The sequence below is a fragment of the Bison bison genome, unplaced genomic scaffold, assembly GCF_000754665.1.
Source record: "Bison bison bison isolate TAMUID 2011002044 unplaced genomic scaffold, Bison_UMD1.0 scf7180017864072, whole genome shotgun sequence".
NCBI lineage: Eukaryota > Metazoa > Chordata > Mammalia > Artiodactyla > Bovidae > Bison > Bison bison.
This window is the reverse complement of record NW_011494644.1, coordinates 7,094,880-7,116,580: the sequence shown is the minus strand read 5'-3', so window position 1 is coordinate 7,116,580 and position 21,701 is coordinate 7,094,880. Positions and strand designations below refer to the sequence as shown.

Genomic DNA, 21,701 nt, shown 5'->3' with positions numbered 1-21,701 from the left:
CCAAAAAAAAAAAAAAAAAAAAATATATATATATATATATATAAATATAAATAAGTAACTGTAGCATACTCCTGTATGCATTAAGGCCCAAATGTAGTGCTAAAAATACAGCTACTCCCTATAAGATGCCATCTTATGCCAGTTGCACTATTTTATTTTCTCAGCACAGATATCTACTTCCTGTGCTCCCAAATTCCACTAAAATGACAGAAAAATATTATTGATATATACAAAATTATTCATATATACAAAATTATGTATACTTAATATGTATTATTTATGTATAAAACATATAGTCTGGAAAATTTTGCATATATAATTGCCAAAAACCAAGAAAGAGTCCTATTATTAAATCAAAAATGATGAAGAAGGGACTTCCCTGGTGGTCCAGTGGCTAAGACTCCACATTCCCAATGCAGGAGCTGGGGTTTGATCCCTGGTTGGGGAACTAGAGCCTACATGCTGTAATTAAGAGTTTGCATGCCACAACTAAAGATCCCCTATGCTGCAAATATGACCTGGAGCAGTCAAATAAATATTTTTTACAAAGAAAGAAATGATGAAGAATTCCTGTAAGACTCTATAAAGTTTGCAATCAAGGGCAAGACTAGGGTAGAGAAAACTGGACACTAAACACTGCTGAGGAAAAGCAGCTCTTCCCAAGGAAGCCAGGGGGAAATCCAAGATTAGAATAAGCAAATATGAAGAGAGAGAGAGGCCCCCCTACGGTTGTTAAGGTAATTAAGTACCAGGCTGCATTTGGCCTGGCTGGATCAGACACTGCCCTCTAGTTGACAGCTCCAGGCAGAGAAAGTTCCCAGGATAAAGACCCCAGGACTACTTTCTGAACAAAGGAATAAATAACTTTCCTAGAGAAGGCTCTGAACTTGAGGGCTGGCCTGGATCGGGAAGCAGAGCCCTTCTTAAAGGGCTTCCAAAACAATAGGGACCGAGGTCGGGGAGGAAGAGGAAAGGCTATTCCTGGTGCCTGGCCCTGTCATAGCTACCTAGCTAGCTCTCCAAGGTAGAACACTTCTGAATAATTCCAGGAGCCGCAGAAGGCGAGCAGTGCCCCCAAGAATACACAATGCCTACTAAGAAGGAGAGAATACCTGTCCTCTTCGAATATAAATGTACTATCTAGTCAGGCAGTACAGTTACCCCATCCCTTAAAATCTCAGAAACCAGCTCCTGGAATAAGAACAGAGGTTCTTATTTGGAAGCTCCAGCTTCCAACACTGCAAATTCTAGGGAAAGGAGTGGTGGATACAAGAAACATGACGTCTAAAAACACTGAGGACTTCCCCGGCGGTTCAATGATTAAGACTTCACCTTCTAATGCAGACGGCATGGGTTTGATCCCTAGTCAAGGAACTAGATCCCACATGCCATGTGGTACAGCCAAATTAAAAGAAAATAAAAATAAAAACACTAGGAAAATATGTCTATATCTAAATAAATGTAGACATGTGTACTGTGAGAAAAATTAAGACCTGAAACTAGAATTTCATAAGACTTCAACATTGGAGTGAGGGCAGGAAGGAGTTTGAAAGCAGGTTATGGCTTGAATTGCTCCAGGGATGCTGAAGAAACAGAGTGAGCCTAGGTACTGAGAGAAGATATCTGGCAGGAGATTTAAGATGAACTGAAATGGGGCACGCAGGAGGCTCTGGGGTACCAGTAATATTTCATTTCTCAAGGTAAAATTGTGTTTTGCTTGCTTTATGTTTTTTTCCTGAGTGTCTTATATTTCTGTACATATGGTATTTTATAATAAAACATTAAAAAAAAAAAATCAAGAGTGACTGCTAGATGTGGAATTCTCAAACCTGACTACATATACAACATGGGAAAGTTTTAAAAATACCAAAGGCCACTAAATGGCCATCAACAGAGGAATGGATAAAGAAGATATGGGACATGTACACAAGAGAATATTCAGTTCAGTTCAGTTCAGTCGCTTAGTCGTGTCCAACTCTTTGTGACCCCATGAATCGCAGCACGCCAGGCCTCCCTGTTCACCAACTCCTGTAGTTCACTCAAACTCATGTCCATCAAGTCGGTGATGCCATCCAGTCATCTCATCCTCTGTCATCCCCTTCTCCTCCTGCCCCCAATCCCTCCCAGCATCAGGGTCTTTTCAAATGAGTCAACTCTTCGAATGAGGTGGCCAAAGTATTGGAGTTTCAGCCTCAGCATCAGTCCTTCCAATGAACACCCAGGACTGATTTCCTTTAGAATGGATCGGTTGGATCTCCTTGCAGTTCAATGTTCTCTCAAGAGTCTTCTCCAACACCACAATTCAAAAGCATCAATTCTTCAGAACTCAGCTTTCTTCACAGTCCAACTCTCACATCCATACATGACCACTGGAAAAACCATAGCTTTGACTAGATGGACCTTTGTTGGCAAATTAATGTTTCTGCTTTTGAATATGCCATCTAGGTTGGTCATAACTTTCCTTCCAAGGAGTAAGCATCTTTTAATTTCATGGCTGCAATCACCATCTGCAGTGATTTTGGAGCCCCCCAAAATAAAGTCTGACACTGTTTCCACTGTTTCCCCATCTACTTCCCATGAAGTGATGGGATCAGATGCCATGCTCTTCGTTTTCTGAATGTTGAGCTTTAAGCCAACCTTTTCACTCTCCTCTTTCACTTTCATCAAGAGGCTCTTTACTCAGCCATAAAAAGGAATGAAATTGGGTCATTTGTAGAGATGTGGATGGACCTAGAGACTGTCATACAGAATGAAATAAGTCAGAGAAAAATGTATCACATATTAATACATATATGTGGAATCTAGAAAAATGGTATAGATGATCTTATTTGCGAAGTAGAAATAGAGACACAGGCATAGAGAACAAACATGGATACCAAGGGGGAAGGGGCCGTGAGATGAATTGGGAGACTGCTGCTGCTGCTAAGTCGCTTCAGTTGTGTCCGACTCTGTGTGACCCCATAGACGGCAGCCCACCAGGCTCCCCTGTCCCTGGGAATCTCCAGGCAAGAACACTGGAGTGGGCTGCCATTTCCTTCTCCAATGCATGAAAGTGAAAAGTGAAAGTGAAGTCGCTCAGTGGTGTCTGACTCTTAGTGACCCCACGGGCTGCAGCCTACCAGGCTCCTCCATCCACGGGATTTTCCAGGCAGGAGTACTGGAGTGGGGTGCCATTGCCTTCTCCGGAATTGGGAGACTGGGATTGATGTATATACACTATTGATACTGTGTATAAAAGAGATAACTAATGAGAACCTACTATATAGCACAGGGAACTCTACTCAATGCTCTGTAGTGACCTAAATGGGAAAGAAATAAAAAAAGAGAGAGATAGGTACATGTACAGCTGATACACTTTGCTGTACAGTAGAAACTAGCACAACATTGTAAAGCAACTATACTCCAATACAAATTAATTAAAAAAATGCTAATGGCCAGAGCACACTGCAGACCAAATGAATTAGAATCTGTGGGATGGGGTCAGACTTATGTATCTGAGAACCACTGTATTAAAAGAATAAAAATAAAGAAATTAAATAGGAGGAAACAGTAATAATAATCAAGGTCAATGGGTTAAATTCCATAAGTAAGAGACGGAATTCAGCAAGATCGCCAAGATTCATTTTCTTCATTCTCATGTTCCTCTCACTGTATTCGCTCTGTTCTCAAAATCCTTGTGGCTATAAGACTATCGTAGAAATGTTACCATTATATCCCTTTAGGTTTACATTAAGAGGGAAAGAACCCCTGACTTTCTGCCAGAAGTCTCAGCAAAGCTTTCATGGCATCTCTTTTTTATTTTCCTACTCTGATCATGCGATCAACCCTGAGGTAATCACTATCACCAGGACACTTTGGTTAGCCAGGCCTCTTTCACAGGTATAGACTCTCCTGCCCCTAATTCACGTGGAATCAGTATTACCAGAACTACATAGGATTAGAGTGGTGGGGGAAGGTGAAGCCTCAAGCAAAACCCAGAAGCTGTTAGCAGAAGTAGAGTGAATGGAAGTTGAGCAACCAAAAAGAAAAAAAAAAAATTCCATAAGGGAAATATATAGATTTGAGGCAAGAGAAAACAATAAAGACTAAACCAAAGTAGGGAGGTTCAAAGTGGAAGTTAAGAGATGGAAGCTGGTTGAAAAAAATATCTTGCCCTGCAGAAACAGTTGTCTATAGCCTTGACCGAGGCCAGAGGAGAAGCTATTAAGGATAGTGGACAAGCTGAGTCAGTCTCCATAGCTACCAGTCCATCCTGTATCCCCAAATATGTACCTGCAGCTCAGATTTCTCTCTCCACATTTAAATACACACCTGCCTTCTGGACAACTATCCTGCATATCTCAGAGGCAGTTCAAATTCATCATGTCCATCGCTTAATGGCACAGATGGTAAAGAATTCTCCTGCAATGTGGGAGACCTGAGTTTTATCCCTGGGTCGGGAAGATCACCTGAAGGAGGACGAGCCAATCCCGTATTCTTGCCTGGAAAATCCCCATGGACAGAGGAGCCTGGTGGGCTATAGGTCTCGAAAAGAAGGACACGACTGAGTGACTAAGCACAGCATAGCACAGCACTTAATTATCAAAAGATGGCAAATCACTTCCTCTTAAATCCGCCCTCCTTTTTCTGTCAATAACCTCAGGCTCTAAACTAGAAAACTGGAATCATCTTTCATCTCCTTCCTCTCTCACCTTCATGTCTCACCTTTCTCTAAGAACGGTTTCTATCTCCGTGCCATCTCTCAGAGCCACTCCTGATTCTTCATCAGGACTTAACACAATTGTGATTTAATCGTTGGGTAATTTGTTTGAATAGTGGTCACTTCCACGAGGCTGGACTCGGGACAATAGACCCCCATTGCAATCTTTCCATTCTTGTATCCTCCAATACAAGCTCTGTTCAGTAGGTTCCTGAATGTTTGTAGAAAGAATAAAGTCGGCCAGTATTAAGTTTTTGGGGGGAACACAGGTACCTTCATTTGTTTACTTATTTTAATTAATTGATTTATGGCTGAGCTAGGTCTTTGTTGCTGCATGCGGGCTTTCCCTAGTTGCAGTGAGCAGGGGCTACTCTCCAGTTACAGAGCATAGGCTTCCCATTGCAGTGGCTTCTCTTGTGGAGCACAGGCTCTATGCATGCAGGCTTTAGTAGCTGTGGCACGCGAGATTAGTAACTGTGGCGCCCAAGCTTAGGTGCTCCGCAGCATGTTGGATCTTCCTGGACCAGGATCAAACCATGTTCCCTGCATTGGCAGGTGGATTCCTAACCACTGGACCATCAGGGAAGTCCCCAGTATGGAATTTTATGTGCCATCTTCCAAACTCAACACTCTTTTCCTGAATAGTCTGAAAATGCAGATCTGATTATATTTTCCCCTCTATTTAAAATCTCTTTCAGTGATCTCCACCCCCTCCCATTCCCTAAAGGAAAGGAGTGTTTCTTAAATTTTCAGTGCCTAATAACCTCTTATTAGCTGCATGGAGCATATGAAAACCTCCAATTTTAGGTAAACATTCACAAAAGTTTTAAATAATAAAATTAATATATAACTTAAAATTAATAGTATTCAAGTATTCCCTGTTATCAAACCTATTTATCTCCTGACCTTGAGTTTGGAAATCAAGTTCATATAGCAAGGGATACATACACTTGGTACCTGAATTTTGGATAACAGGTAGCAAGAGTTTAGATGGTGCCGTATACCAGGCTTACTAAAAAGAACTATTCAAAGGTACTCAGATCCAGAGTTTGGATAGAAAGTTGAAATAGCAAAGGTAGAATGGTGAGGAATAACAAATCAGCAAAAAGGATACTATTATTTGCAATCAATCTTTAGAGTACATAATATGCACATGTATATGTGTATCTGGATTAATGACAGATTCCATTTCTCTTGCTCTGCTAAATTAGAAAGCAAAACTACAAATGTATGCATGCTCAGTCGCTCAGTCATAGTCAACTCTTTGAGACCCCATGCACTGTACCCTGCCAGGCTCCTCTGTCCATGGGTTTTCCCAGGCAAGAATACCGGAGTGGATTGCCATTTCCTACTGCAGGGGATCTCCCTGACCCAGGGATCGAACCTGCATTGCCTGCATTGACAGGCCGATTCTTTACCACTAGTGCCAGCTGGGAAGCCCGTAACTGAGAATGATGGGCAGCAAATGCTCGGTGGCCCTACATACTGTGCTGTGTATATTTGGATGGGGACATATACCTAGAAACAGTGGTGAAGTCTCTCACTGAAGGCCAGTTTTACAAGCAGTTAAGTCAAAGGCTGTATGGTTTGATTTCTAAAAATATTTATTATTTTTTGCTGTGCTGGGTCTTCTCTGCTGCACATGGGCTTTCTCTCGCTGTGGGGAGGAGGGGCTACTCTCTAGTTGCCGTGCATGGCCTTCTCATTGCCATGGCTTTTCTCGTAGCGGGGGGAGCATGGACTCTAGGTTGCAGGTTTTAGTAGTTGCGGCATGTGGGCTCCAGAACTTGAGCTCATTATCTGTGGGGCACCAGCCTAGTTGCCCCTTGTGCCCCTAGTTGCCCTAGTTGGCATGTGGGATCTTCTCTGCCCAGGGATCAAACCCATGTCCCCTGCCTTGGCAGGCAGATTCTCAACCACTGGACCACCAGGGATGTCCTTGGATGTTTTAACTTGGACAACAGATACAAATGCATTTCTAAAGTTTTCTGTTTGGGTTCAGCTCAGGAAAGAATTTCTCCATGTTTTCTGGCACACTAAATGGTTTTTAAACATGCCCAGTGTCACTGATGTCTTTCTCCAGAAAATGGAAAAAAATCAAGTGTTAGGGAAGACTCATTGTTGGCTGACAAAGCCTCTTGCATCACAGTTCAATTTCCTGATATGTTATCTTCTGCACTTAATATCTGATGAGGTTGAAATGAGAGGTTTGAGATTTTCAACCTATTGCCCATGGCATGTTGACACCCACTGGAAACCTTTGAGATAACATTTCCTCACCAGTAATGACAAGGATGATTTCTGGTTTCTGGTTTTTCCTGGCATTATTAGTGTTATAAAGAAATTTTATCTCCTCCCTCGTTTCAGTTTTTCACATGAGTACGTTCCCCCTGGATAGCCAGCACATTTTAGGGTAGAAAAACAGTTTTAGTCCAAGCCACCCATTTCTTCGCAAGACACATGGAAAAGACATATGCTCTGTTGTGGAGATTTGATGGTGCTAACAATTTTCGTTCCTTCTTCACCACTTAGCGAAGATCACCATTCTTAACTGTTCTTAGTAAATAAGACAATGTGCAATCTTAGCACTCGGATACAGCTGGTTTTGAGTAGTCGAGGGAGGTACAAGGCAAAAGCGGCCCTAATTCTTCATCCTTTTGTCATAGTGTGATAGCACCCTCCCCCTCTACTTCTGGGTTGGCCATAGGAGTTGCTGTGACCCAATGTGCGTACGTGCGTGCTTCCTAAGTTGCTTCAGTCATGTCGACTCTGTGCAACCCTATGGATGGCAGCCTACCAGGCTCCTCTGTCCATGGGATTCCCCAGACAAGAATACCGGAGTGGGTTACTGTGCCCTCCTCCAGGGGATCTTCCCGACCCAGGGATCGAATCTGAGTCTTTTATGTCTACCTGCATGGACAGGTGGTCTCTTTACCTCTAGTGCCCCCTGGGAAGCACACAGTGGTTCCACTCATGCAGTGAGTCCACCACTCATGCAGTGGGCAGCAGCAAATGTGACAAGGCAGAGACCTGAGAAGTGCCTGCGTGTTTGGGCTTGCCTGTCCTTCCTCCTGTCTCTTTGCCACATGCACATGCTTGGGCCAGCCTGCTAAAGGATGAAATGGACAGAGTATAGCTACCCCTGTTGTCCCAGCCAAGTCTAACCCAGACTAGCCACACTGCTACTCAGACAGAGGGAAGAACCCAGCTGAGGGCAGCAGAGATACCTACACGATGACCCACAGCTAGGACTGGCTTCATGGTTCTTGGCCTTTGCAGTCACACAGGGTCCTACGGTAAGCAAGATCCCATGCTTGGTTTAATGTTCTGTTGTCATTACTTTAAAATTCTTCATAATGTCTAAATAAGGGGCCCAGCATTTTGCTCTGAGCTCCACAAAATACACAGCTGGTCCTGCTCACATCTTGTCACTGACACCAGGGTAAGCCTAGCTGAGATGAGAAGAACCACTCCACTGGCCGACAGACTCATGAGATTAATCAATTCCTATTATTTAAGCGGTGAGGTTTTGAAGTGGCTGTACATTTTTGTAGCAATAGATATGGGAACTTCCTTGGTGCTCCAGTGTTAAGAATCTGCCTTCCAATGCAGGGGGCGTGGGTCCCAACATGGTTGGGGAAGTAGGATCCAACATGCCCCATGGTCAATTAAACCTGTAAGCCGCAACTACCGAGTCTGCCTGCCACAACTAGGACCCATTTAGTTCAATTCAGCTGCTTAGTCGTGTCTGACTGTTTGCGACCCCATGGACTGCAGCGTGCCAGGCTTCCGTGTCCATTACCAACTCCCGAAGCTTGCTCAGATTCATGTCCATCAAGTCGGTGATGCCATCCAACCATCTCATCCTCTGAGACGAGAGGCAGCCAAAAAATAAACAAATAAATATTAAAAAAAAAAAAGTTGATACTGACATACCAAACCTTTTTGCTGGACACATGCCTGGTCCTTCATCAGCATGCCCTCAAATACACTTCTAATCTGCATCATATCTCACAAAAATATTAGATGAAATGATAATGAGAATTCAAAATTATAAGGTATGTCTTTCTCTTTCATATGGGTACCACAGAGGGCAAAGAGCTGGTTTATTCTATTCCCACTAACAGTTTTGTTGTTGTTGCTGTTCAGTCATTAAGTCATGTCCAACTTTTTCCAACCCCATGGACTGCAGCATGCTAGATTCCTCAGTCCTCCACTGTCTCCTGGAGTTTGCTCAAACTCATGTCCATTGAGTTGGTGATGCTATCTAACCATCTCATCCTCATCCCTTTTCCTTTGGCCTTCAGTCTTTCCCAGCATCAAGGTCTTTTCCAATGAGTCAGCTCTTCCCATCAGGTGACCAAAGTATGGGAGCTTCAGCCTCAGCATCAGTCCTTCAGTGAATATTCAGGGTTGATTTCCTTTAGGATTGACCTGTTTGATCTCCTTGTAGTCCAGGGGACTCTTCAGAGTCTCCAGCACCACAATTCAAAAGCATCAATTCTTGGGTGCTCAGCCTTCTTTATGGTTCAACTCTCACAACCACACGTGATTACTGGAAAAACCATAGCTCTGATTATATGGCCCTTTGTAGGCAAAGTGATGTCTCCGCTTTTTAAGACGTTGTTTAGGTTTGTCATAGTCTTCCTTCCAAGGAGCAAGCATCTTTTAATTTCACGGCTGCAGTCACTGTCCTCAGTGATCTCAGAGCCCAAGAAAAGGAAACCTGCCACTGCTTCCATTTTTTTCCCTTCTATTTTCCATGAAGTGATAGGATTGGATGGCATGATCTTAATTTTTGTAATGTTGCGTTTTGAGCCACCTTTTTCACTCTCTTTTTGCCCTCATCAAGAGACTCTTTAGTTTCTCTTCACTTTCTGCGATTAGAGTGGTATCATCTGCATCATTTGAGACGTTGATACTTCTCCCAGCAATCTTGATTCCAGCTTGTGATTCATCCAGCCCAGCATTTCTGCATGACTGAGCGACTAACACACACACACACACACTCTCTGCATAGAAGTTAAATAAGCAGGGTGACAATATACAGCCATGTTGTACTCCTCTCCCAATTTTGAACCAGCCAGTTGTTTCATGTCTGGTTCTAACTGTTGCTTCTTGACCCACATATAGGTTTTTCAGGAGACAAGTAAAGTGGTCTGATAGTCCCATCTCTTTAAGAATTTACCATGGTTTGTTCTGACCCACAGTCAAAGGCTTTAGCATAGTCAATGAAGCACAAGTAGATGTTTTTCTGGAATTCCCTTACTTTCTCCATGATCCAACAAATGTTGGCAATTTGACCTCTGATTCCTCTGCCTTTTCGAAACTCAGCTTGTACAACTGGAAGTTCTCGATTCAAGTACTGCTGAAGCCTGGCTTGAAGGATTTTGAGCATAACTTTGCTAAGCATGTGAAATGAGCACAACTGTGTGTTAGTTTGAACATTCTTTGGTACTGCTCTTCTTTGGGACTGGAGTGAAAACTGACCTTTTCCAGTCCTGTGGTCATTGCTGAGTTTTCAAGTTTGCTGACATTGAGTGAAGCACTTTAACAGCATCATCTTTTAGTATTTAAAGTAGCTCAGCTGGAATTCCATCACCTCCACTAGCTTTGTTTATAGTGATGCTTCCTAAGGCCCATTTGACTTCACACTTCAGGATGACCGGCTCTAGGTAAGTGACCACATCATCGTGATTATTTGGGTCCTTAAGATCTTTCCTGTACAGTTCTTCTGTGTATTCTTGCCATCTCTTCTTAATCTCTTCTCCTTCTGTTAGGTCCTCATCATTTCTGTCTTTTATTGTGCCCATTCTTGCATGAAACGTTCCCTTGATATCTCTAATTTTCTTGAAGAGATCTCTAGTCTTTCCCATTCTTATGCTTCCCTGTATTTCTTTGCGTTGTTCATTTAAGAAGGCCTTCTTATCTCTCTTTGCTATTCTCTGGAACTCTGCATTCAGTTAAGTATATCTTTCCCTTTCTGTGGTTTTACTCAACTATAAAACAAAATATAGTTTTGTTTTATAGTTTTACTTAACTATAAAGCAAAATAAATTACTCAACTATTAAAAAAAAATTTATAAAGACCCTGATGCTGGGAAAGATTGAAGGCAGGAAGAGAAGGAGATGACAGAGGATGAGACGGTTGGATGGCATCACCGAGTTAATGGACGTGAGTCTGAGTAAGCTCCAGGAGTTGGCGATGGACAGGGAAGCCTGGCATGCTGCAGTCCACGGGGCCGCAAAGAGTCAGACATGACTGAGGGGCTGAACTGAACTGAAAACAAAATCTGGCTGTCATCATTACAATAAGAAGAGCTCCACATCTTTGTGTGTCATTTGCGCTATGCAGCATCCTGTCCTGACATTAGGTTTGCCCAGGACTGCTTTGGCTTCCTCTCCCAGCATTTTATTTGTCCCGAGTTTGAGGCCAGTTTTATAAACGTGTTGGCCCTAGCATGGCTTGCATCTGTGGATGCTACTGTTCTGGCCTCTTCGCATTTAGAAATAAAACACATCAATTTCATACCAGAAAATATTATTTTGTGCCTGCTTCAGGAAAAACTACTGGCTGACCCACAGGCAAGCATGCTCAGTTGTGTCCGACTCTTTGTGACCCCATGGACTGTAGCCCACCAGGCTCCTCTGTCCATGGAATTTTCCAGGCAAGAATACTGGAGTGGGGTGCCATTTCCTTCTCCAGGTTGACCCATAAAGTTATTCTATTTTGTTTTTTCATTTGCTTATTTTTTGGTTGCGCTGCATAGCATGTGCATCTTCATTCCCTGAACCCATGCCCCCTGCATTAAAAAAAGGAATCTTAACCACTGGGCCACCAGGGAAGTCTCCAGGTTATTCTGTTTCGGGAATGATGTAAAACCACTGAGAGCATCACTAAGCATTCTGACAGAGGTTTCTAATACAGAGTGCACACTGGAGACAAGAGGAGAACAAACCGCTGGTTCAATAAAATCCTGTTTTTAGATATTCATAGCCACCCTTCCCATTCACACTTTCCCTTTCAGCTGCTTGAGTGAATTCATCATGTTCACAGATGCTCTTGTTCCAAAAGATCCTGAAATCCTGTTCACTAATTATTCTTCTGAATTGTAGTTTTTGTACTATTTTTATCATTGCTTTTACATTTCAATGAATCACTTTTTCAGTCATTAATCTATTTTTGTTAATCAGAGTCATAACACAAGAGTAACAAGAAAAAATGCAAACTTTACACACATAAACAATAATATTCCAATGATATAACTAAAATAAACGATATCCTACTAATTTTAACTACACCTTAAGAGTCTGTCCAATTTGAGCCATCTCTACGTGTGAACCCTTATTAAGAGCATAATGGTATTTGATAATTTTTCTTCCATTTCAAATTCATAAAATTTTTAAACAGATATCTTTTCATTGCTTTTGCCACAGAAGCTGCTTGAGGACTGTTAATTTTATAGATTAATTGACCACATTTTAGAAACATTGACCTAAAAGAAAAAGCCTGTACTCTTAAACATGGTCTCTAAACCATTTCATAATCTAGTCCCTTGATTCACATAAAAGCACTATTGTTATTAGTGTGTATACCCACACACACATTGTTACTAGTGTGACAGTAACAATAGCAACCGCACGCTTCTATTGACTGAGCCCCTAAATGATACCTCGTGATCAAGTGTCATTTTAAGCATTTCAAACGGACTCTCTTATTTCAAACTCACAGTAATCCTAGGAGGTAGGTACTAGTTTGTTTTTATGAATTTACACATAGAGAATTAAGAATATTACAGAGGTACTTGCTCAAGATTGCAGAGCTAATTAGAGGCCAAGCAGGAGTCTGGTCCCAGGCTTGTCTAACTCTTAAGGACACCATATTACCTGGCCCCCACCCTGCCCCTTCAATCTGCCTTCCTGAACTCTTTCTCACAAATGCACACAGCCTCTCTATTCCCAGCGAAGATGTCTTCCATCTGTGATCTGTGTCCATCTTGTTCCTTCTGTCTAGAATGCCCTCTCTTTCTCCCCATGTCACCTTCGTGAACTTTCACTCACATGCAGCACCCAATTTTAGAGTCTTCTCTGTGAAGCCTTTCCTTCCCCCGACACCCCAGATTTTTACCTTGTCTGTAATAGCAGCCTAAATTTTATTTCTCTCCATTCTCCAGACAAAGACACAAAAATGTCTAGAGCGACAGCTGAATTATTAAGAATTATAAGATGACAGAACATAATTTACTACACTGTGCCTGACTGTTCCCTGGTCTATCATTAGTCAACTCCAGTTATTGAGTTGTGTTCAATGAATAGGCAATTCCGTACCTGGACAGAGGAGTCTGGTGGGCTACAGTCCATGGGTTCCAGAAAGAGCTGGACACGACTAACACTTACCTTAAAATATTATTCTCAGGAGGTCAGAAAACAGAGTTAATTCTTACTGTACCTATAATAGCAACTAGTTAACTTCATGAAACACAGGAAATACATTATCTATTTTGTTGTTGTTGTAGTTGTCTAGTTGCTAAGTTGTGTCTGAGTCTTTGTGATCCCACGAACTGTAGCCCGCCAGGCTCCTCTGTCCATGGAATTCTCCAGGCAAGAATACTGGAGGGGGTAGCCGTTCCCTTTGCCAGGGGATCTTCCCAACCAAGGGATCGAACCTAGGTCTCTCACATTGCAGGCAGATTCTTCAACGTCTGAGCCATGAGGGAAGCACCAAAGCAATAGTACCTTTATAATAAAAAAAAAAGAAAGTGAGGTTCCTAGAGCAAATGAACCCAGCCAGGGCCTCTTGCAATGGAGATGGTCACTTTTTGAAGAGTTTCCAACTCTGGAAAAATGAACGTACTCAAGAGGCTCCAAAATCAGGACTTCCCTGGGGGTCCACTGGTTAAGAATCCATCTTCCAACACAGGGGATGCAGGTTTGATCTCTGGTCAGGGAACTAAGATCCCACATGTGGTGGGGCAACTAAACTCAGATGCCAAAACTACAGAGCTCACATGTGGCAGCTGCTGAGCCCAGGTGTTCTGGAGCCTATGCCCCAAAACTAGAGAGAAGCCCACATACCACAAGGAAGAGCCCTCACACCAAATGAAAAATCCCATATGCCACGACAAGGGTCCTGCATGCCAAAAATAAATAAAATTAATTAATTAAAAGAGAGAGAGACCCCAGAATCCACCAGTAGCATATACCCTTCCCTTATAAAGTTTCTGGCTGCTATGACCTGAGTCTCACAAGCTCCAATTTGGTTGTATTTGCTACTTCCCTGCAGGTATACAAGTTGCCCCTTTCTGGATACTAAAAAGCAAGGACTTGTGGGCATGTGGATTATCACCAATTTCATCAATATCCTGCACTATTACTATATGTCAGCCTTGGTTCCAGAGCTATGAGCTGGAAGAATACAAAATAGAAACTTGAAAGGAGGTGTATATACAGGACTTCTTCAAACCACTTGTCTGCATTTCTTCTAATGCCAACTTGCTTAATGCTGTCTTTTCATTAATTCAGAACAAGATCCACAGGCTGCCAGTTGTTGACCCAGAATCAAGCAACATCTTGTACACCCTCACCCACAAGTGCATTCTCATGTTCCTCAAAGTGTTTATCACTGAGCTCTTAAGCCAGAATTCATGTCTAAGTCTAATAGAAGATTAGCTTCTATGCCAGCATTGCCATGTTCTGCACTATGACCCCACTGACACGGCTCTGGGCATCTCTGTACAGGATCTGCCAGTGAACGAGGAAGGTCAGGTGGTGAACATCTATTCCACATTTGATGTTATCCGTGCTAAGTCACTTCAGTCACGTCCGACTCTTTGGGATCCTCTGGACTGTAGCCGGTCAGGCTTCTCTGTCCATGGGACTTCCCAGGCAAGAACACTAGAGTGGGTTACCATTTCCTTCTTCAGTGATGTTATCCATCAGGCAGCATAAAAGATCTACCACAACCTAGATGTGCCTGTAGTCAAAGCCCTGAAAAATCAATCACAGTACTTTAAATGTAGCTTCAAGTGCCACCTGCATGAGGCTCTGGAGACCTTTCTCAGCAGGCTAGTGGAAGCAGGGAGTCACCGACTCGTGGTGGTGGATGAGAATGATGTGATCAAGGGAACTGTATCACCATCTGTCATCCTGTAGACCCTGGTGCTCACAGGCAGAGAGAAGCTGCCCTAAGCTGGGGGATGAGGTCAGGTGGCACCAGGGGATGTGCACTGCCTGCCCAAAGCTCTGGGAACCCCAGAAGAAACCTGAAGGCTCTTCCTTGCTCAGGAGCCCCCCACCCTCCTATCCGGAAGCTGAGAAGGCATGGGGAAAGGAAGGAGAATGAATTTTTAGGTGTCCTTATCCTCACAATACTCAGAAAAACTTTTAGCCTAGCTCAGGCTAGCTCCTGTCCTCTTATGCATATCCCCCTTTCTGGGCAAACCATGAGCTCTGTGCCCCTCCAGAAATTTTTACACCTCACGAACTAGAAGAACAAACCAAGCCCAAAATTAGCAGAGAGAAAGAAATAAAAAAAGGTTGGAGTAGAAATAAATGAAATGAAGACTAGAAAGAAAAATAAAAAGGATCAACATAATTAATAGTTTTTTTAAAAATATAAAATTGACCAAGCTTTAGCTTGACTGAAAGTGAAAAGTGAAAGTGAAGTCGCTCAGTGGTGTCTGACTCTTTGTGACCCCATGGACTGTAGCCTACCAGGCTCCTCCGTCCATGGGATTTTCCAGGCAAGAATACTGGAGTGGGGTGCCATTTCCTTCTTCAGGGGATCTTCCCCACCCAGGGATCGAACCTGGGTCTCCCACATTGTAGGCAGACGCTTTACCATCTGAGCCATCAGGGAAGTCAGGAAGCCATCAGGAATTAGCTTGACTAATTAAGAAAAAAAGAAAAGGGAACCCAAATAGTTGAAATCAGGAATGAAAGAAGAGACATTACAACAATAATTCAAAGGATCATAAGAGACTGCTGTGAGCAATTATATGTCCACAAATTGAATAATCTAAGAAAAAATGGATAAATTCCTAGAAACATCCCACCTCCCAAGACTGAATCATTAAGAAATAGAAAATATGAACAGACCAATAACAAGTAAGGAAATTGTATCACTAATCACAAACCTCAACACAGAAAACTCCAGGACTAGATGGTTTCCCTGATGAATTCTAACAAACGTTTAAAGAAGAATTAACAGCAGTCTTTCTTAAACACTTTCAAAATATTGAAGAGTACAGAATTCTTAAACTCATTTCACAAACTAGGATGACCATGATGTCAAAGCCAGATAAGGACACTACAAGAAAAGAAAACCATAGGCCAATTTCACTGATGAGTATAGATACAAAAATCCTCAACAAAATACAAACTGAATTCAACAGTGCATTAAAAGGATCATACACCATCCTCAAGTGAGGTTATGTCTGGGATGCAGACATGGTTCAACACATGCAAATCAATAAACATGACACACCACATTAATAGGATGAAGGATAACAATCATATGATCATCTCAGTGGATGCAGAAAAGGGACTTCGTGGTGGTGCAGTGGATGAGAATCCTCCTGTCAATGCAAGGGACATAGTTTCGATCCCTGATCCAGGAAGATTCCACCTGCTGTGGAGTAACATCCTATGAACCACTACTACTGAGCTTGTGTGTCAGAACTACTGAAGTCTGAGAGCCTAGAGCCTGTGCTCTGCAACGAGAAGCCACTGTAATGAGAAGCCCCCTCACTGCAACAAAGAGTAGCCCCATTCATCACAACTAGAGAGGAAGCCTGCACAAAGCAATGAAGACCCAGTGCAACAAAAAATAATAAATAAATAAAAATTTTAAAAACAGACGCAGAAAAGTACCCGGCACGATTCAACATCCTTTTATGATTAAAAAAAAACTCTCAAAAAACTGGGTATACCTTAACATAATAACCTCAGATATGCAGATGAAACCATCCTATGGCAGAAAGCAAAGAGGAACTAAAGAACCTCTTGATTAAGGTGAAAGCAAAGTGAAAAGGCTGGCTTAAAACTCAACATTCAAAAAACAAAGATCATGGCATCCAGTTCCATCACTTCATGGCAATAGATGGGGAAACAATGGAAACAGTGACAGACTTTATTTTCTTGGGCTCCAAAATCACTGCAGATGGTGACTGCAGCCATGAGATTAAAAGATGCTTGCTCCTTGGAAGAAAAGCTATGACAAACCTAGACAGTGCATTAAAAAAACAGAGACATTACTTTGCCAACAAAGGTCCATCTAGTCCAAGCTATGGTTTTTCCAGTAGTCATATAAGGATGTGAGAGTTGGAGCATAAGGAGGGCTGAGTGCCGCAGAATTGATGCTTTTTAGCTGTGGTGTTGGAAAAGACTCTTGGGAGTCCCTTGGACTGCAAGCAGATCAAACCAATCAATCCTAAAGGAAATCAGTCCTGAATATTCATTGGAAGGACTGATGCTGAGGCTGAAGCTCCAATACTTTGGCTACCTGATGCAAAGAACTAACTCACTGGAAAAGACCCTGATGCTGGGAAAGATTGAAGGCAGGAGGAGAAGGGGATGACAGAGGATGAGATGGTTGGATGGCATCACCGACTCTATGGACAGGAGTTTGAGCAAGCTCCAGGAGATGGTGAAGGACAGGGAAGCCTGATGTGCTGCAGTGCATAGGGTCGCAAAGAGCCGGACATGACTGAGCGACTGAACAACAACATGATAAAGGCCATAAATGACAAACCCACAGCTTATATCATACTCAATGGTGAAAGGCTGAAAGGTTTCCTACTAAGACTAAGAATAAAACAAAGGTGCTCCGTCTCAACATTTCTATTCAGTATAGCCCTAGAAGTCCTAGCCAGAACATTTAGGCAAGGAAAAGAAATATAAAGCATCCAGACCATAAAGAAATAAGTAAAAGTGTCTTTGTTTGCAGATGATATAATCTTATACATAGAAAATCCTAAAGACTCCACCAAAAAGAAAAAAAATGTTAAAACTAGTAAATGAGTTCAATAAAGTTGTAGATACAAAAATAAACCTATAAAAGATGCATTTCTATACACCAACAATGAACTACCTGAAAAAGAAGTAAAGAATGCTGTTTATAAAAGCATTAAAAAAATAAAATACTTACAGGTAAATTTAACCAAGGATATGAAAGTACATGGTAGATTATAAAGTATTGATGACAGAAATTGAAGACACAAATATGGAAAAATATCCTGTGTTTGTGGATCAGAAGAATATTGCTAAAATGTTCATTCTACCCAAAAACATTTGTATATTCAAAGCAATCTCTATCAAAATCCCAATGCATTTTCCAGAAAAATAGAAAAAGTGACCCTAAAATTTGTATGGAACCACAAAGACTCTGAAGAGCCAAAGCAATTCTGAGAAGGAAGAATAAAGCTGAAGGCATCATACTTAATGATTTATTTCAAAGCTATAATAATATAACAGTATGGTATTGGCATAATAACAGACACATAGATCAAGGAAAAAAGAATCAAAGCCTAGATAATAAACCCACACATGTAAAGTCAACTAACATTTTACAAGGGAGCCAAGAGTAGTCAATAGGGAAAGGATAATCTCTTCCATAAATGGTGGGAAAACTGGACATGCACGTGCAAAATAATAAAATTGAACTCCTATCTTATACCACCCACAAAAATTATCTGGAAATGGATTAAGGATTTAAATAGAAGATCCAAAATGGTAAAACTACCAGAAGAAAGCATGGGAAAAGCGTCTTCGACATTGGTCTTAGCAACAATTTTTGGTGTATGACAACGAAAGCATAGGCAACAAAAGCAAAAATCAACAAGTGGGGCTACATCAGACTAAAAACTTTGGCACGGCAAAACCCACAGTCAAATAAAAAGGCAAAAATAAAATAAATAAAAAAGCAAAATAAATAAAATAAAATAAAAAAGCAAAATAAAAAGGCAACCTACCAAATGGGGGAATATTTGCTAACCATTTATCTTTTTAAATTTTTTGTTTTGTTTTGGAGTATAGTTAACAATGTTGTGTTAGTTTCTGATGCACAGTAGAGCAACTCAGTCATACATAGACACGTACCTATTCTTTTTCAAAAATTTTTCCCATTTAAGCTGATCATCTATCTGAAAAGAAGTTAATATCCAAAATATATAACGAACTTGTATAACTCCATGTCAGATTTAGTGATAATCTGATTTTTAAATTGGCTAAGAAAAAAAATGGGCTAAGAACTTAACAGACATTTTTCCAAAGAACACACAAACGACCAACAGGTACGTAAAAGGATGCTCAGCATCACTAGTCACCAATGGAATGCAGATAAAAACTACAATGAGATATCACTTCACACCTATTAGAATGAGTGTTATCAAAGAGACAAGTAACAGCAAGTGTCGGTGAGGCTGTGGAGAAAAGGGAATCCTGGATCACCGTTGGTCGAAACATAAACTGCTGGAGCGACTGCGGAAACCAGGCTTCCCAGGTGGGGCTAGTGGTAAAGAATCTGCCTGCCAACCCAGGAGACCTAAAGATGTGGGTTTGATCCCTGGGTCAGGAAGATCCCTTAGAGAAGGAAATGGCAGCCCACTTCAGCATTCTTGCCTGGAGTATCCCATGGACAGAGGACCTGATGGGCTATAGGTCCATGAGGTCTCAAAGAGTCGAACACTACTAAAGTGACTTAGCACTGTGGAAAATAGTATTGAGATCCTTCAAAAACTTGAAAAATAGAACTATCATATCACCAGCAATCCCACTTCTGGATGTATAGCCAATAGAAATGAAATCACTGTCTCAAAGAGATATCTACACCCTCATGTCCTTTGCAGCACTGTTCCCAAAAACAAAGACAACCTAAGTGTTCATCAATGGATGAATGGAAGAAGAAAATGTGGTGGGCATGCACACACACACACACACACACACACACAAACATATATTATTCAGCCAGAAAAAAAGAAGGAAACCCTGCCTTTTGTGACACATGGATGGATCCTAAGGACATTATACTAAGTGAGCTAAGTCAGACAGGGGGACTTCCCTGGTGTTCCAGTGACTAAGAATCTGCCTTGCAATGCAAGGGACGTGGGTTTGATCTCTGACCAAGGAACTAAGATCCCACATGCCGAGGGGGCAACTAAGCCCGAGAGTTGCAATTACAGAGTCCATGAGCCACAACAAAAGATCTTGCACGAGGCAAATGAAGATCCTACATGCTGCAGTTAAGACCCAAAGCAGCCAAATAACTTTTTTTTTAAGTCAGAGAAAGATAAATACTATATGTTCTCACTTATATGTGGAATCTATAAAATTCAAATTCACAAAAATAGTAGAATGGTAGTTGCCAGGGGCTGAGGCATGGGGGAAATTGGGGAGATGTTGGTCAAAGGGTGCAAACTTTCCGCTATAAAATGAAAAAGTTTTGCTAGCCAGACTCAATAATACTGTGCTATATTCTTAAGGGCTTCGCTAGTGGCTCAGATGGTAAAGAATCTGCCTGCAATGTAGGAGACCCGAGCTCAATCCCTGGGTGGGGAGGATCCCCTGGAGAAGGAAACGACAACCCACTCCAGTATTCTAACCTGGGAAATCTCCTGGACAGAGGAGCCCATCAGGCTACAGTCCCTGGGGTCACAAAGAGGCATACACGACTGAGCAACTATCACTTTCACTTTCACATTCTTGAAAGTTGTTAAGAGAGTAGATCTTAAATGTTATCATCACAAACACAAAAAGGTGATTATGTGAGGATGAAAGTGTTAACTAACCTTATTGTAGCAATCAGTTCACTATAGACACACGTATCAAATCATTACGTTTACCTTAAACATATATATATGTCAATATGTCAATAAAGCTAGAAAAAAGGGAGAATTAATCAGTATAATTCACTGTACTAAAAGAATAAAATAGGAAAATCATTTTATCATCAGAAAAGACACAGAAAAAGTATTCAATAACATTCAAAAATAATTCATAATTTAAAAAAACTCCAAGCAAAGAAGAAATAGGAATTTTCTTAATCTGATAAGAGAGAAAACTCTAAAAAAAACCCCATTCAACCAAAAAAAAAAAAAATCAATTTAATGTTGAATGTTTTCCCTTTGTGATCAGAATGAGAAAAGGATAATGGCCATCACCATTTCTATTATATTGTATTAGAAAACTTAGCTGGTATAATAAGGCCACGACAACAAAAATGAAAAGGTGTAAGGATTTGGAAGGGAACAAAATCAACTTGCAGAAAATAATTTGGCATTTTCTTGTAAAGTTGAACTTACACATACTCTATGACTCAGCACTTTCCCTCCTAGGTATATAGCTTGGATAAATTCTTGCCCAAGTCCATAAGGCATGTACAAGACCAATCAGAGCAGTGTTATTCATGATACCCCCAAACTGAGGGGGAAAACCAAATGTCCATCAATAGTAGAATGGATAAATGAATTGTAGCACATCCACATGGTAGATTACTATATGTCAGCAAAAATGAATGAACTACAGTTACATACATAAACAGAATGAATCTCAAAAATAAAATGTTGAGCAAAATAAATGTCATGGGAAAATATGTATGGTCTGATTACATTTATATACAATTCAAAAAGCCGAGAGAAGGAGATAATAGTTGAAAACTTCCCTAAAATGGGGAAGGAAATAATCACCCAAGTCCAAGAAACCCAGAGAGTCCCAAACAGGATAAACCCAAGGAGAAACACCCCAAGACACATATTAATCAAATTAACAAAGATCAAACACAAAGAACAAATATTAAAAGCAGCAAGGGAAAAACAACAAATAACACACAAGAGAATTCCCATAAGGATAACAGCTGATCTTTCAATAGAAACTCTTCAAGCCAGGAGGGAATGGCAAGACATACTTAAAATGATGAAAGAAAATAACCTACAGCCCAGATTATTGTACCCAGCAAGGATCTCATTCAAGTATGAAGGAGAAATCAAAAGCTTTTCAGACAAGCAAA

General features: G+C 41.3%; 1 pseudogene; it reads left to right on the top strand.

Moving 5' to 3' along the window:
* The window catches only part of LOC104986738, a 120,867-nt pseudogene extending 105,980 nt beyond the window's left edge, over positions 1 to 14,887 (top strand).
* Positions 14,888 to 21,701: the final 6,814 nt, after the last annotated feature.